Source organism: Synchiropus splendidus, chromosome 14 (genome assembly GCF_027744825.2).
Source record: "Synchiropus splendidus isolate RoL2022-P1 chromosome 14, RoL_Sspl_1.0, whole genome shotgun sequence".
Classification (NCBI taxonomy): Eukaryota; Metazoa; Chordata; class Actinopteri; order Syngnathiformes; family Callionymidae; genus Synchiropus; species Synchiropus splendidus.
Genome location: NC_071347.1, coordinates 19,913,585 through 19,929,747, shown reverse-complemented (window position 1 = coordinate 19,929,747; position 16,163 = coordinate 19,913,585). Strand labels below are relative to the sequence as shown.

The 16,163-nt window shown below is 44.8% G+C and overlaps 1 protein-coding gene across 3 annotated transcripts in view; it reads right to left on the bottom strand.

Moving 5' to 3' along the window:
• Positions 1-16,163, bottom strand: part of il34 (interleukin 34) — an 88,627-nt gene that overhangs the window by 45,707 nt on the left and 26,757 nt on the right. For 2 of the 3 annotated variants that reach the window (XM_053884579.1, XM_053884581.1), the window contains exon 2: positions 10-5,671. The gene's annotated coding sequence lies outside the window, so the exon portion shown is untranslated. The remainder of the gene's footprint in view (positions 1-9; positions 5,672-16,163) is intronic. The other variant, XM_053884580.1, reaches the window with a different exon arrangement.

Sequence of the window (16,163 nt, the reverse complement as noted above, 5' to 3'; positions counted from 1 at the left end):
AACACGCACCTTAAACGTCTCACGTGGCTCCGGTGATGCGTAAAACCGTATCCAAGTTGGATAAACGTGGATGTTAAAGCCTAGAACGAGCAGCAGGGGGTCCAATCATCCCAGAATATGAGAGACCACAAAGGTTATGAAAGAAGGTCCATTAGAGTCGGCGTCCATCCACGCTGCTGCGCTGCGCTCCGAGCGTGTGTGCGCGTCTGCAAGACGCCGACAAGTGCGCACGGCCCTGCTCTGCCTCCGTCGACGTCACACTCGGAGCAACCTTCCCACACACACACACCGAGCTCCGGGCTATCTGTATCTCTGTTGGGATGGAGATCCAGCTCAAAGGAAATTCTTCCTGAGAGGAATGCAGGAATTAATCATTTCACTTGCCGGCGGCTTGAAATATTGGTCGGGAGGGCGGGGTTCGAGTGGCCACCAACGCAGCAAATGATGGGGGCGGAAAGCGAAAAGAAGTTGCAATTCTGTCCTGTATATTCAACAGAGTTGAAGTATGAGTTGGGTCTTTCCGTTCAACATCTTTGATCCATAAAAATTAAATACTATTTCATGGCGAAACTGCAAATAAAAGTGACAAAAAAGGCCGCTTAGAACTGAATAAATGCCTGACCTCCTCTTGAACATATTGAGTTTTTAACCTTTAAATTTTCATCAGAGAGCGCCCAGTTAAAACCACAGATGGAACGTTTAATGGGAAAGGTTCGGGAAAAGGCTTCAGCATATCACAGTAGCATCATGAACACAGGGCAGGACCCAGAAGGAAGTCGTCTTCGCGCTGTGGCGCAGCTTTTCACTGCTCCTCCAAACACTGGCTAATGTGGCCGACAACACAAATCTTGGGTTCATCTTATCCACTAATTAACGGACTAATTGTTCTGGCCCGTGACCCCAAAACACTTCGGTCTTGCTCATTAAAAGCCAATCCCTCCAGTCCTGCAACGCAATCTGCACCGGCATCTGTCTTATCTCGACAGCGGCTGGTTGTAAGTTAAAGCCTGACGTTTTTACTCCAAGTGCTTATCTCCATCTGAGTAATGAAATACTGCCAACGGTTTCACACCACAAAAATATGAGCCACGTCACTGTAGATGCATTGTAAGGAGGGCCACAGTGTAAAAAATAATATGCTCACCTGACGCAGTGTCAGTGCATTTTGGATACTCTTTGTTTATTTATTTACTACCTTAAAGGTTGCGATGATTGAAAGCACCTTTACAGGTTATGGTCCTCCCTGACTGACTTAAAAAGTGGGCATGATTTGGGGAGGGGTCAAATGGAAAGTCATCGCGGGCTGAGTCGGGCCCTCAGGACACCTAACCTGCTCTGTAGGTTTGGACAAAACTAGAATGGATACCAAACAGCTAGGAGGTGTCAAACTCTTCGGTGTGACACTTTCTTCTCGACGTCTGCAGCTATTTCACACTCAGTCTCAAAGCGCACAGGTGATATATGAGTCTGATGGATGAATGCGAGTCTGGATGTTTACAAAACAGAAAGATGATCCCAGGTAACTAGTCCTCCCTAGAACAGCTCCTAAATCACGGACACCGCCTGGAGGCTTCTGTTTCTATCATAAAATCTGATTTAGGACGCAGAAATTGCCCTCACTCACAGGAACAGTGGACTCGGAACATCTCATAAAAAGTGTAATTGAATCACTCGGTTAGTTTGCTTCGTGCTGCGACATGAACACACTACTAATGTGCTATTTTACGGATTAAATTCTTTACGCGTGTAAATCTTTGAGGTGGATCACATGCTGACCACAAGCTTCTTGAGCATATTTTAAGATGATAGTTCTGTTCGTGAATGGGCCACATGTAGGCGCCAGGGCAGCCTGGACCCCGACTGAGGAAGCCTACTGGAACAGTGTTTCTTTCTTTTGTGACATTCTTCGTACTATTTTCCACTGTTTCATGACTTGGTGCTTGTTAACTCAAAATGTACCCCTCAGATAACACCCTCAATGGTACCTTCATAGTATTCTGTTCTTTACAAAAAGTAAAGAAAAAAATCATATAAAGAAATATTTTTTTTTATTTTCATTTTTAGAACACGTTTGTCATCATGCTGCTTGTCTTATCAAATGATTTTAGAATTAGCTTTAAAGGTTCTGACCTTTCTTCTCACGGGAGCATTCTCTCCTGTGACCCTGCCTCCTCAACCTTTTACAACTCAAGAGCTGACTTGTCTCAGTATGAAGACACGGTGTCAGACAGGTGAAGAAGCAACTCTGTGCTGCATCTCCACTTAGATGAAGCACCAACAGTAAAATAGTCTTGGATGGATTTCCTGAAGTTGTGATGTCAAACATTCAAGGCCTCATGGAAGGCTTTGCACCAAATGAGATGTGGAGTGGGTGAACCAAACCAAACTAAGGAGGTTGTATAGATGTAGTCAACCAAAAGATGAGGAGGTGTGAGAGTATAGTCCACCACTTCCAGAGCAACCAGTTTCACCCCTCAGGTGACTGTCAGGCTGATGCTGTTTGCTCTGTGGGAATAAGAACCTGCTCCCACAGTGGTCCTTCAGTGGATCAGTTTGAGGCCCCTGACACAAAGAAAAAGGAAAGGCCTGCATTTAACTGGATATTTGGAGGCTAAGGGAGACATTCAGAACCAGTATATCAGAGGATAGGATCAGGAAGCAGTATATCAGAGGGACAGAACATGTGCTCAGGTGTTTAGGAGACCAAGTCAGAGAGGCTAGATGGAGATGGTTTGGACATGTACAGAGGAGAGAGAGAGAGAGCCAGTACATTGGTAGATGAAGATGTTGAGGTTGGAACTGCCAGGTAGATGGTGGAGAGGAAGGTCAAAGAGGAGATTGATGGAGGTGGTGAAGGAGGACATGAGGTTTGTAGGTTTGAGAGAAGAGGAAGCAAAGGGTGAGATGGAGGGAGATGATCCGCTGTGGCTGCCTCTGAAGGGAGAAGCCCAAAGAGAAAAAAGAAGAAGAGAATACGAAGAAGAAGAATAGTTGACAGTTCTGCTCATTCAAGTGATGGGGGGTGAAGAGACTGCTTTGCTTTGTATTTTAGGTTAAAATCAATTAAAAGAATATTGACTGAATTACCTGGGGTGTCAGTTGCTATTCAAGAAGTCACTGACTCAAACACACAGTTCTTTAGGGGATTTAAAAAGCAAATGACAAATTGTAACATGGAGATTGAATGGGGAGCCATCGCATGCCTAACCCCAACATCCATCTTTCTTTTATGTGACGTGCTGCTCACGGCGTCAGGGGCGCTGTGAGAGGCAGGACACGTGCTTCAGTTGAAAGCCAAGCAAGTCAACATGCAACCCTGAAGGCTGCCTTTGGCGGAGCACAGAACGCACCGAAAGACCAACTTGGCCTTGAATAGGTTCTCACAAAATCTGGCACTTACACATCCCGGGCCTAGAGGGAACCCAATGCCGGAGTCGGGTTGTCAGGCAGTCATGTTAGGAGAGAAGATGCAATGACAGAAAGGCAAGAGAATTTCAAGAGCCCCATTATGATGAGACCATGCTGTCCCACATACACATCCAGGACGAGTCCATGTAGGAGATCAACCATTGAAAATTCCACATGGCCCTCCTGCCCCACCCCCCGTGCTTTTATTGCTGTCCTATTTTGACATTTCAGTCACCCCGAGAGGTATTTAATCATCACACCTGTCAGAACCTCTGGGAGCCTCCAGGTGTTAATGTAAAACCAACATGCTGCTCTCCTTGAATAAATGTGGAGGGTGGGATTTAGAAATGAAAACATTACAAGAATCGCTCAGTGGAAAGGTTCAATTTTATGTTTCAAAATTGCCATTTCTTTTCCTAACCTGACATCGTTCTAGCATGACTTGGTCTACCATGAGGTTGGTAACTGACTTGGTCTAACATGAGGTTGGCAATTGACTTGTTCTAACATGAGGTTGGTAACTGACTTGTTCTAACATGAGGTTGGTAACTGACTTGGTCTAACATGAGGTTGGTAACTGACTTGGTCTATCATGAGGTTGGTAATTGACTTGTTCTAACATGAGGTTGGTAATTGACTTGTTCTAACATGAGGTTGGTAACTGACTTGGTCTAACATGAGGTTGGTAACTGACTTGGTCTAACATGAGGTTGGTAATCGACTCAATACAATAGGAGGTTGGTAATTTACTTGGTACACCGGGTAGTATGTCATAGTTTTGGTATATTAAGAGGCTTGAAAAGGACTTGAGTCAGTATATTAGGAAATCAGAAACTGACTTGGTACACTTGGAAGCTAATAATACACTTGGTACATTAGGAAGTTTTAAACAGACTTGGTAGTCAAAGTAGCCAGTGTATTAGGAGATCAGAAAGTCGATAGCAGTCTTGGAAGCCAGTAATGGATTTGGTACACCAGCAAACCTGAAACAGACTTGGCACACTAGGAAGCTTGAATCTGACTTGGTACACTGGGAGGTCAGAGTAGATAGAAGTAGTCTTGCTGACCTCTGGAAGGACCAGAGTAGGTAGTGTGTCAGAGGATGGAGAAGGCAAACATCCAAGAGTGTCTGCTCTCAGTACTTTTCACTATTCCCATGTGACAGAATAAGTACAGACATACTTTACCTGACCTGGATCTGGAGAAGCAAACATCAAAAGTTCAATATACGCTTGGGGAAATGAATGCGGTTGTAAAAGAAGAAAAGATTAGCTGTCAGATTTTGCGATGGTAGATCTGAAGCCGAGAAGTTGTTGGAGGTACTGAGATAATAATATGAAATTTATGACACGTCTCGAGAACCATCGAGAGGACAAGAGAGTAGTGAAAGGAATTTCAAGGCAAGTGTTGCCCAGAGGTTTGGCACTCTCTGAAGCAGTCTCGCCAGTCAGATCATGAAAGTGCCGGCCCTAGTTTTCGGGACAGTCAAGGCAATATCACTGAGCCCTGAACCTGAGGCCGAGGAGATGAGTCATGCTCTCAGATACTCTGTAGAGCTGCCGCCACGACATCTACATTTCAGCTTGGGGGTGATACTGTATCCTGGTAATTCTATAATGCCATTCAATTATCATTTTATTTTTCGACTGGATAGATTTGTCTGTTTCTGTGTAACGTGACATGTGATTCAGTGTTGGAGCTGATCCCTGTGTTTGTTTGAATTTACAAACTTTCTAAAGATTTCTCAATAGCTCCTCAGTGCTACTGCCACCTGCTGTTCGATTGCAGCCAAAATGTATTTAACACGAGTGACATCGAGAAAAATTCATGCCCGGTGATATTTTAAAATCAGTAGGCATGACAAAGGCTTAGTGGAGGTCTGCACTGTCCCAGTGCCTTTCTAGAGTCTACAGTTCATAAAACTGTCAGTTGAGTTCTCAATATTTTTTAGAGCGATAAAGAGACATTCCCTCATGTAGCAGGTGGATCGCACAAGTAGATCGGTATCTAGTGATACTGAACGGTTCGGTGAAATGGGGACGATAAACTGTGTGTCTTCCGTGGCTACAGTGCAGCACATCCAACCAATTGTGCCGTCAACAAAATTGCATGTGGTAGAGAAGCACTGGTCCCATCACTCTCAATAGCAAACTCAGTTACGGTGACCTAAACAGTTCCCATGATGCTTTGCAGTCCAGTCAAGCAATCACAGTGCAACATGGCTCCGCCTCCACAGCCGGTCAGATGAGCTGGCACAGCATTCCTGGAAGAGAAGAGCAGTGGGAAGAAGAAGTCAGAATATATATGGACGATAACAGCACACTTCAGCACTTTAATGTCAATAAAACACTTGAAACTTTATTGGACTGAAGTGACAAGGCGCATTATGAAGTTTGCCCACACAATTCCATAATATGGTGATCAACAACTGTGACAGAGCATCATGAGAAGTCACTGTTACTGAGCTTATTGCTGACGGTGATGGCACCTCACGTGCTACATCTTTTATTAAAACAGCAGAACGGGATGGCTAGATTGAAAGGGAGACAGGGAAACTGCAGCGAATCGATTTTGAAGTCAGAGAAGCGTTCAAAGAGCCCAGAGTCCTTCTTCGAAAGCGCCACATCTGGCTCCCTCGCCATAGGTTCCCAACCCCAATTAAAAAGTTATATTAACTTCACAAAATTGCTGCCTTGCTTGCTACGCCCTTTTAACATTGAAAGAGCGACACTGAGAGGGAGGATAAATTGAGGAAAATGACCCAGAGACAAGCGAACAAAGAGAAGAAGGTGCACCCAACTTATAGACCCCCAATGTAAAGCACAACAGTGAGTAGTCAGAATGAGTTGCAGAAGGTGAGACAGAGGTTTGAGAGCGGAGAATCATTCATGTGCTGGCGGAGGACAGCTGTCTGGTTCTGATGAGCACTTGTTCTGCTTTTGACCTTAAGTGCTGCAAGTTGTGCTTAACTCACTTCTCCAAGCTGATGGTTGCTGATAAAGATGAGTCTGATGCTTTCGATTTGTCAGAATCAAGTGTCGGAGAAAGAAAGTCTTTGTTGTCTGGTGGCGTTGCAGAGGAGAAGCATTTGGAGAATGAAGAGGATTAAGGCAACGCCAGTCCCCTGGGGAGCTGCAGAAGACTGTGAACATGGCTTTTATAAGGAGGCATTTCATATCTGTGGAAAGGATTTAAAGTTGACAGCATTTGCGTGAGGAGAAGGTCAAGATGGGCCATCGAGACGTGGGGAAGGAGCAGCTGCTTGAGGGACAAATGGCAGAAGGCTTGCCCACATGCCGGATGTGACCCTCAACACTGGGATGAAGTCATGAAGCCGTGGAAGTCTTGACCAGCGGAAGGTTGTCCCTGGAGCAGGTGATTGACGAGGAAATAAAAAAGCTGCTGTCCAAAATCATATTTCATGGTGTAAAATGTCTGGTTCTGACAGTGAGAATTTGGCAAGAATCCATAGATTAAGCAACTGAAGATGGGTGTTCAGCCTATTTTATAGCCAATCCAGCTGCTGGGATAATGCATGAAGATATAATGGGAATCGCTGGAAGCGCTCAGTGACGCCCCCATCAGAGGAAGTGATTTCCATCTAAGAGACAGCCGGGCTTTCCCAGTGGCAGCCAGTGACAACACATGGAAAATACTAAGAATTGTGTATCCTCCCATCTGTCGTGGATTCCTCTTGACCACGTCTTCGGTGCTGCTCAAACAATTCCTCTAAATTTCAGAGATCATGCTGTGCAAGTTTCAACAAGCAACACAACTCAAGTGTGAACCCCTGGCGAGCGCTTAGGAGCAGCCTGGGGCCGCGAGCTCTCGTCCTTAATTTGGCTTTTTTGAGGAACAAATAAGCGTCATTTAAGGTCAGCAGCGATACTTTGGCTTGTACAGAAGGAATTTTAAAGAATATTGAAATAGATTTTGCGCCTTATTTCATCAGCAATGTTGGGCCAGGTTTTGACGGACTGTTTGAAGCGAGGATGGAAAGCCAGTTTTTTTATTTAATCATATTTTCCAGACTTATAAGCTCCTACTTTTTTCTCGCGGTCTGAATCCTGGAGCTTATACAACAATGCGACTAATATATGGATTTTGCCAACTCACTGCTCACTTTGCAAAAGCATGTCTACTGCTGACGCCTTTTTCAGTCTGTCATAAAAAGTTAGCATCCTGCAGTACATGCAAGGTAAAAGACGTCAACGTCACAAATTAAATACGATATTTACAACAGCAGCAGGTGACGGAGCACGGAGAGTTTTCCGTGCTCATGAATATGACACTACAGTGGTCACTCGCAGACACTCGCCGGTCTGAGCATGCCATTCACAACTCAACATTAAGCATATTGCCCAAGAAATAATCATTAATTTCATCGTGCCAGGTGACCAGCCTTTCTCAGGCGTTGTTTTAAGACGGAATCGAGCAAATCTGCTGCTGTTTCGTGTGTGTCAGATGCAGCGTTCTTTGGCCACCTGAATCTGAAACTTTTGCAAATGTCCAGAGTGGGAACTTTCATAAAAGAGGTTGAAGACAGCTGAATCCGCTGAGTGCTCTCCCTGTCTCTCGGAGCATCCTTCGTTTGTACGGTCTAAAGAGCGTCATGCTGGCAGCAATGTTGAGCCTCATCCCCACACCAAACCGATGACATCACGGCCGTTTTATTACCTTGAAAGCGCTCAAATGGTGCTGTTTTTGCCTGCGTGTCCGCAGCTCTGCCAACAGGGCCGATCTACAGGAGGGTGAAAACAGCGCATTTTGAACCAGTTTGTTTCATGAGCCATTCTCAATGCTGGACCCTATTTTCAAAACTAGAACTACATGATCACTAGAAGTGATCCTCATGCATTTTTTTTCCTCATGCGGCGCAGACAGCACCAGTGCACCCGCGGCTTATTGACAGCCTTCTTAAATTTCGTGGTGTGGCTAATATTCCGGTGCACTCTACAGTCCGGAAAATACAGTAAATCAATGTGGCCATGTTAAAACCTGTGGAAGACGCGCACGTGTCGGCCAGATGTGAAGCAACTCATTCACTCATGTGATGACTCGAACGGTAACTTCTTCCCAGATGCAGTGAATTTGTACACAGATAGGATTTCACAGAAGAAACTGCCCAGCTATAATCTGAACTGCTTGATCGCTATAGGTAGCTTCACAATCCCTCTGTGTGTATCTCATTTAAGGAGCCAGGGTGCCTCCATGTAGCAGCATTAACATGTCAATGTCAATCTCACTGTTCTATGTCAAACCAGAGGGCTGCAGAGTGATTGTATGGTTTCACACGAGAGCCAAACAATCGAAGAGGATTCACTGTAAAGCAGAAAACATTAAAGCAACATTTCATTGGACTTGAGTTGCTTGCTAGAACGTATATTCCACATGTGTTTTGAGAAGCAGATCATTTGCTGGTCAGGCCTTCGCCCGTCTAATGCCCCATTTGGGTTCTCATTTTCGTTCCGTCTTGAGGAAGAGAGTTGCATTACCCCAATACGGCAACAGCTTCTTTCCATTTTCTGAGCAGACCCCTTCCTAGATTCTTTCACGTTTGCATTGATTCATGACCTTGGCCCTCAGTTATGAGTGTGTCAGAGCCAAACGCTGGTCGTTTTCCCTCACAGAGATCTAGGACACCAGCGTGAGGGTAACAATGTAATAAATTCAGTCATGCAGCTGTGCTAACCGTCAGAGTGTTTTGATTTGTGCAGCAACAAAAGCGGAGCTCAGGACTGTGTTGGGACCAATGCATATTGAGACCAGGACCCATGTGGAGGCCGAGATCATGACCGAGACCAAATTGAAAGCAGAATAAATCTGTCGATCTATATAGATACAAAACATGTAGTTCTTACTGCCAAAGAAACTGCTGTCATGGTTTCTAAATAAATCAAGAACTGCAACGCCAGATTGTTCTGTATTCAGTTTGGGTTCAGGCTTGGTCCCATTTTCTGGTCTCACCAAGGTCTTGACCACAAACCTAGCCTGTTGTCTGGACACACCTACATGAAGGACATGCTGGTGAGTCATCTTAGATTAGCCAGCAGACTTAAAATGTAAATCCCTTTAGAATAAACTATAAATTGCTTGTGAGGATGTTTTTTTTTTTTTATGGCCCGTTTATGGTCATCTTCATCGTTTGATTTTCCTGTTATGTCCGGAGCGCAGTGTGGAACCCAATTGCAATCATGAAAGCGCCACAGGAGATTGGAGTGAGTCAAATACAACAATTTAATAAATAATACACAACTATATAACAAAAAGCGCCATCGAACCAGGAGAAGAAAACAGAAAATAAATCCACAACGTCACTGAAAACTGGGAAATAGTCCACAACGGAATGAGTCCAAACGAAAAGCATCACCGAACCAGGAGAAAGAAAGCAAGCAGAGTCTGTAACAAGAGAACACACACACGGTGAGCAATAAAACACAAAGTAAACTATCGAGGCTGTCAACACAAACGCACGAGTAAGAGTTAACAGAAAGAAAACCAAGAAGCCACGAGGATAAGGCAGAACTTTAAAATACACAAACTCAGAGCACCAGGGTTTGGAAAGGTGAATCATCCTGGAGTCCAGGACAATTGGCTCCAGCCGTGTGCCACACAAACAGGAAGGAAGATCAAAAATAAAGGAAGGACAAAATAAAAGCGGAATCATGACAGCTCTGTTTGTAAATGGGGAGACTTGTCTTTTGGCTCATCTCTTTCTTCCCCAGACAGACTGACATAGAGTCTTCCCACCTGAATACATGGCACCGATCTGTCTGTCCACCTCACACTGACCCACCACCCCCCAGCAGATACGGATCTCCAAGGCAGCCCCTACTGCACGAGCAATAGCTGAGGGCCTTTCTCTGCTACCTTGACAGTAATTGGGGAGAATTTATGGGGATATCCGAAGGAACAGATGCAACATTCCTGATATAGTCTGTTCTCCTTCAATGAAGGAATATATGCAGATGGTGATGGATCAACACTTTCAATGTTGACGTCAGTACATCAGAGTAACTTCTTTTATTGGTCCAAGCTTTCATAAAAATGAAAAAAAGAAAACAATTTTACCTCCAGAAATGACTCTCCAGTGTTGCCAAACGTATCAAAGAAACCAGTGTTGGAAGGTGTAGAACAGTGACATCGGAGGAAGAATTGCAGGGAGAAGCAGGTTGAACTTCCACACCTGGCACCAATTCCACATCCTCATGCTGCCCTCCTCCCGACATCCATCCTGTTGCCATCCATCCACGTCTTTTGAACAATGAAGCTTTGGTCATTTTTGTTTGTCTCAACTGCACGTTGTACATGACACAGACATGTCTAATTCAAGACCTACAGCTTCATGTATTTCAGGAACATTTGAGCAGTTTATGACTGAAACCACAGTGACACAGACCTCACCTCCAAAGCAGTGATGAAGGGCGGCAAACAGACCGTCCACCTTGTTGTTCCAGATTCCTCTTCCCAACACTTCTGAAATTAAAGGCTGTTAACATGACAGACTCTTCAGGTTGCGCCTGACCTGAGTGGTGCAAGCTGTCATTGACCACTCTGACTCTCATGTCATCATCGCGAGGCTCGAGCCTCCCTTGTGATCAATGTCTGGCCAGAGGACTTCCATGACCCCGTCACTTGACCACTGACGACTCTCTCCATCACAGCTGTCACACTCAGACACAAACAATGATGGATCAACTCAGGTGACTACTGCCCACCTTTAGAAGAAACTTGGTGGTCATGCCATGGCTTCTATGACTCTATCAAATGTTTTAGATGTTCCAGACGTTTCAAAGTATGGGACCCAGCTTCCATCTGGGATGCATTTGACTCGGCAGGACTTGGTTTTACGGGGGATGTGATAACGTGACTCACTTTCTCATCAAGTGCCACACTTGTCAAAACTATTTCACACTATGGACTCTATGTACAACAGGCTGAACATAGACACCCATACTTTAAGGGGACACCCCACACCACTGTCTATGGAGAGGAAGTTCTGAGGCCACCATCATCCCTCCAGACCAGGTCAGACCAACTGGTCCGGTGGGTTTCCACGGTTTCTCTCCTCCATCTTCCAGCCAGCATGGCCTTTTTCTCGCTCCTCATGTTTTCTTTACCACCTGAGCTGCTCTGTTTTCTGAGGTTCTGGAATGTAAATCTCCCTCTATCCAACAAAGCACGGAGACTCCAGATGAGTTCTGAGGTAGTAGACGGGAAACAGGTCAAAACAGCTGCTTCATCGGCTTCATTTGACGTCTCTCCTGCTGCACGCTTGCGACCCGATATGCCTCTTCTTGAGGAACGCAAGTGGCCCGAACCAACTAGGAAAGTGCTTTGGAATAAAATAAGACAACGAAGGCTGTTCACGAATTCAACAGTCTGACGACCGAGGGGAAGAAGGTGTTCCTGTGACGGGAGGTTCTGGTCTGGATGGACCGTAGCCTCCTGCCAGAGGGAAGAGGAACAAACAGTCCCTGAGCAGCTCATAAGGTTTAGGTGACATCATAGTTTTGAATCTGTAACAAATTGTGATTTAATGGATTCATTTATGAGTGAAATGAGTTATGAGCTCTGCAAAGTAAAGGTGATTTGGATTATGGGCTCATAGTCGTCCCTTACTAAATAATAAGCTCCTGTTTACTATTAAGTTCTGTTCTCCAGTTCCTTACGACTGTTACCAAACATTTGATATCATCAGATATATATCCATATCACTGCGGATAATGGACTGTTATAAACAACCCACTAAATGTGTAACATTCCCATTCTGTTTTGTGAAAACGCCATCTTAGTGGACCATAAGGTCGGCATAGAATAAACTGGAGCTCACATCCACGATTCCGTTGACGTGCCAGAAATCCCCTGATGGCTCAATTACATAAAAGTTGAGTCCAAAATAATGGAAGCGTCTTTCCGTCACGACCCTCAAGAGAAACTCAGCAGGACAGTGGGATCAGAGTATCTGGTAAAGTAAAGTGAAAATGTTTATCCTGGATCAAGCCTTTAAAGAGAAACTTCCAAAAATAAAGCCAAGCGATGGCAGCGAAGATAAACCGACACATGTAGGGGTCATGCGCCGAGCCGCCCCCATCTGGTCACTGTTTTGTTTTAAAGCATGAGGCTCAGCTATCACTTCATCTGCTGCGCTTGAATATTTTGGCATCCGCACAGATCCGAAACACTCAGATCTCCGACCTCATCCACAGAAGGTCTTTTTTTTTCGCTGAAACTGTCTTCACAGACATCATAAATAAGTGGATCTGTGGTAATTTGGGACATTATGGATGGCAAGAAACTGAAAACCGAGGTCTGAGATGAATGACCCTGAGGTAACTGAACGACAAACCTCTCCATCAGTGGCCAGAGATCAGTCTTTAAGGAGACACAACCTTCAGGATGTGTCTTCCTGGGTGAACACTTGTACAGGATGTGAGGGCTGTTGAAAAAAAAGGTTATTTTTTCAATGCATCGTGATGCTGACTTGAATGATTCTGCGGTTTCCAGATGATGCTAACACTACTTCCAGAAAAGTAATTTCTTTGTGTGTCAGAGATGAAGAGGAGAACAGAAAGATCTTGCTTGTCTCTATTGAAGCAAAAGTAGATTTTCTGTTACATAAAAATTAAGGCTTTAAAGTGTTTTAATGAATCATGATATTGAATTGGATCAAAACAAATTGTGAATTGATGAATTGAAGATGCACAGCCCTACAAGACATACTGTATAAAAAGGTCAGTGGAGGAAAGTAGCAGATCAGACAGAGCACTATTAACTCTCAGTTCCAGCCAGCAATTCAAGGGAGAAACAGTTCAGATGCTTGTTTGTGTTGAAGCTAATATCTGGAACGAGTTGGTTGGTGGTTAAGAAGAATGAGAACAGTGTCATTCACATCATTCATCTTTAGGTAACCATTGTTGGACTTTGGAGATTCCACAGGCTGAACTGTTGACCTCTTCAGTAGTTCAGGGACCAACTGTTGCTCTAAGGAGCTCGTAACTATATGGTGGAAAATAAAGGACAGTCGCAGCTTTGGAATGTCAGGACAGGATTGAGGTCAATGGAACGACACATTAGACGGATCAGAAAGAAGCATTTCAATTTGAATTTGGTGTCAGCAATGAGCTGCTTCGAGTGACATGCACTTCATAACTCACCACGAGCAAAAGGTTCAGGTAAATGTTACTTCTTCCTGTTGCAGCCCCCAAAATAGTAAGCAGTAATACTTTGAAGTTGCTCTTCCAAAGCTGCAGTTTCATAGTTGGAATGAATGGAATTATTAGTCACAAAAATGATGTTTTCATTTCCCGGCTAATGTGGTGATTAAGGTTCAAGATATTAGGTTCACATCTTGCAGAACAACATGTGTCATTGGCCAAAGAGCGACAAGTCTCTTTCATCTCTTTCATCTGTCAGATTGTCTTCCAACTCGATCATATTTATTCTTCCTAATACATGAGTCGTCAGTTCCATTCCAAAAAACAACACGTTTGTGTAATAATCCAAGCATCATGGAGTCCAGACATGTGAGGCCACAGGAGCAGCTCTCAGAACAACCTCAGACCTGATCGCAGTTTAAAAAGCAGTCGACCTCCTCTGGTCACAGCTACTTTTATTTAGCTTGGTATCCGTTACAGTAAGACATGGACAGTCAACAAAATAAAATCCAAGAGTTCTGAAAATAAAGTTGAACTGAGATGAAGACGCACATAACAGAAGAGTCCTGACCCAAAAACCTACCAAATATCAGGGGGATACAACTGAGCACTCAGTTTATGAGGGGCTTTCAACTCCAACCGGAGGTCATGACGGGTCGATATGAGTGTCCAAGCATGGTGTCTGGACTTGATATAGGGTGAGGACTTTGGTCATTTTGTGCTCCTTTGTGAGAGAAGCAGCTGCGGTGGCTGGAGCACCTAATCAGACTCAACATCAGAAAGTGCTCCAGGCAAACCGTAGATAGGCTCGCGAGATTTCTCCCCCTAACACTAGCACTTAACACAAGCACTTGGTTCTGAGCGCCCTCCGGCAACAAAGTGAAGTGACTGACGTCCCTAAGAATTGGGACAACACTACACAACGTCACACATAAAGGCGTGTCATTGGCTGCCGTGCTGTGTTTTGTTTCCTGCATCGAGTGTTGGAGACGTTTTGGAAATGCCAGCTCCGTTTTTGCAACCTCTTGCATCGGCGCTGATAATCTCACTTGGTTTGGTGAACCGACGGAGAAGAAATGGGCGGAGCCAAAGCCGGCTTCGCCACTATGCTGCAGTGATAGAACTGTTAGATGTATGAGGATGTTAATGTGTGATACCAGAGAAAGTCGGAAGAGTATGGTAGTCCTCGCCACTAAAATGTCCCTGTTGTCCTGTTGTTTTTAAATAAAGTACTTTGGTATCTTGGAAATCTATCCACACTTCATATTCCCACTTGGTTTCAAGTCAGTCTTAGGAGTATTGGGACACGCTACACTTACACGGGAACGTGCGAAACACAGTGTTAGGGTCAAAAACGAGTGTTAGGGTGAGAAATGGGACACAGCCACAGATGGGCTGGAGGAAGTATTTTGGAAGATGGAATGGGTTAGTGCTGCCCCCACCAACCGGGAACCAACCGTTGTGGTGTTAAGTTTCTCCACATTGTCAATGTGGTTTATGCCCAATTTGTCTGTCGGAAATATTGGTGTACTGAAGCAAAGTAGCTGGTGAAGTGGAACCAGTAGGCTACATGGCACACGCTGCTGAAGAGGAGTGACCAGAACAAAAACTGTGTCCAGTGAGATGCAGATTTTATTTTCTCTGATTGACTGGCTTGTTGTAGCCATGTGGACGGAACAGGAGATACAAGGATTGCCTTGTCTCCCCTGTCCTCCTGATAAACCTGCGCGTATTCTGGTTGAAAACGGCACCACTCTGTATATTCATCTGAGTATGCTGCCAGGTTTTTTTTTATGCCTTGTGGCGACATCCGGCCTTTAATCCTGATTCCCCGCTGACTTCTGCTCCACGTCCTTGACTGGAATCCCACCCCGCTGTTGCGATTTTGCCATGGGTCCCACCTGCTGCCTTCAGTTTCAATGAGCGCTACGGCACTTGACTGGGTCCACACTTGTACACTGCACACATCATTGGTCCAACAATAATATAGAGCGGAAGAACGTAAAACTGAGAGATCACATTTTATTTTGACTTCATTGTATCGCAAGGTCCTTTGTTTTATCCGTCTAGAAATTTGTTTCACATACATTGCATCAAGAAAAAGTTAAAATATTCTGAGGATTAGTTTTGTGGGAACCTTTATATGTGAGGCCCCAATGGGTCCATACCTTGCACAAGCCTTATGCGAATCGATCTCCAGTGTCTATACCTCAGCATGCATGGCTCTTTTCAGACAGGAGGTGGGCAGACTGCCATCCTGAGGTTACATTCAGAGCTGTCTGTCTCGCCGATCAGGACCAGACTTTTCTCTCGCAAAAAACATCATCCATCTCCATGGGTCATTCCCAGAACACCCATGCCACGTATTCTCTCACTCGCCACGGGACCTCATGGAATGCCGCCTCCATCCATGCTATTGTTACCACAACTGGTTTGTTTTCACATGAAGGCGCTGTTGAGTCTCTCTGCACTTCATCTGGATGAAAGCTAAACCCCGCTGCTGCTACTGGTCAAAATTACCATAGTGAGTCCAGCTGTATCAGCTCCTTCTTCACCAGGTCAGACCCTAAGAGACTGCTTCTCGTGACCAGGCCCTTC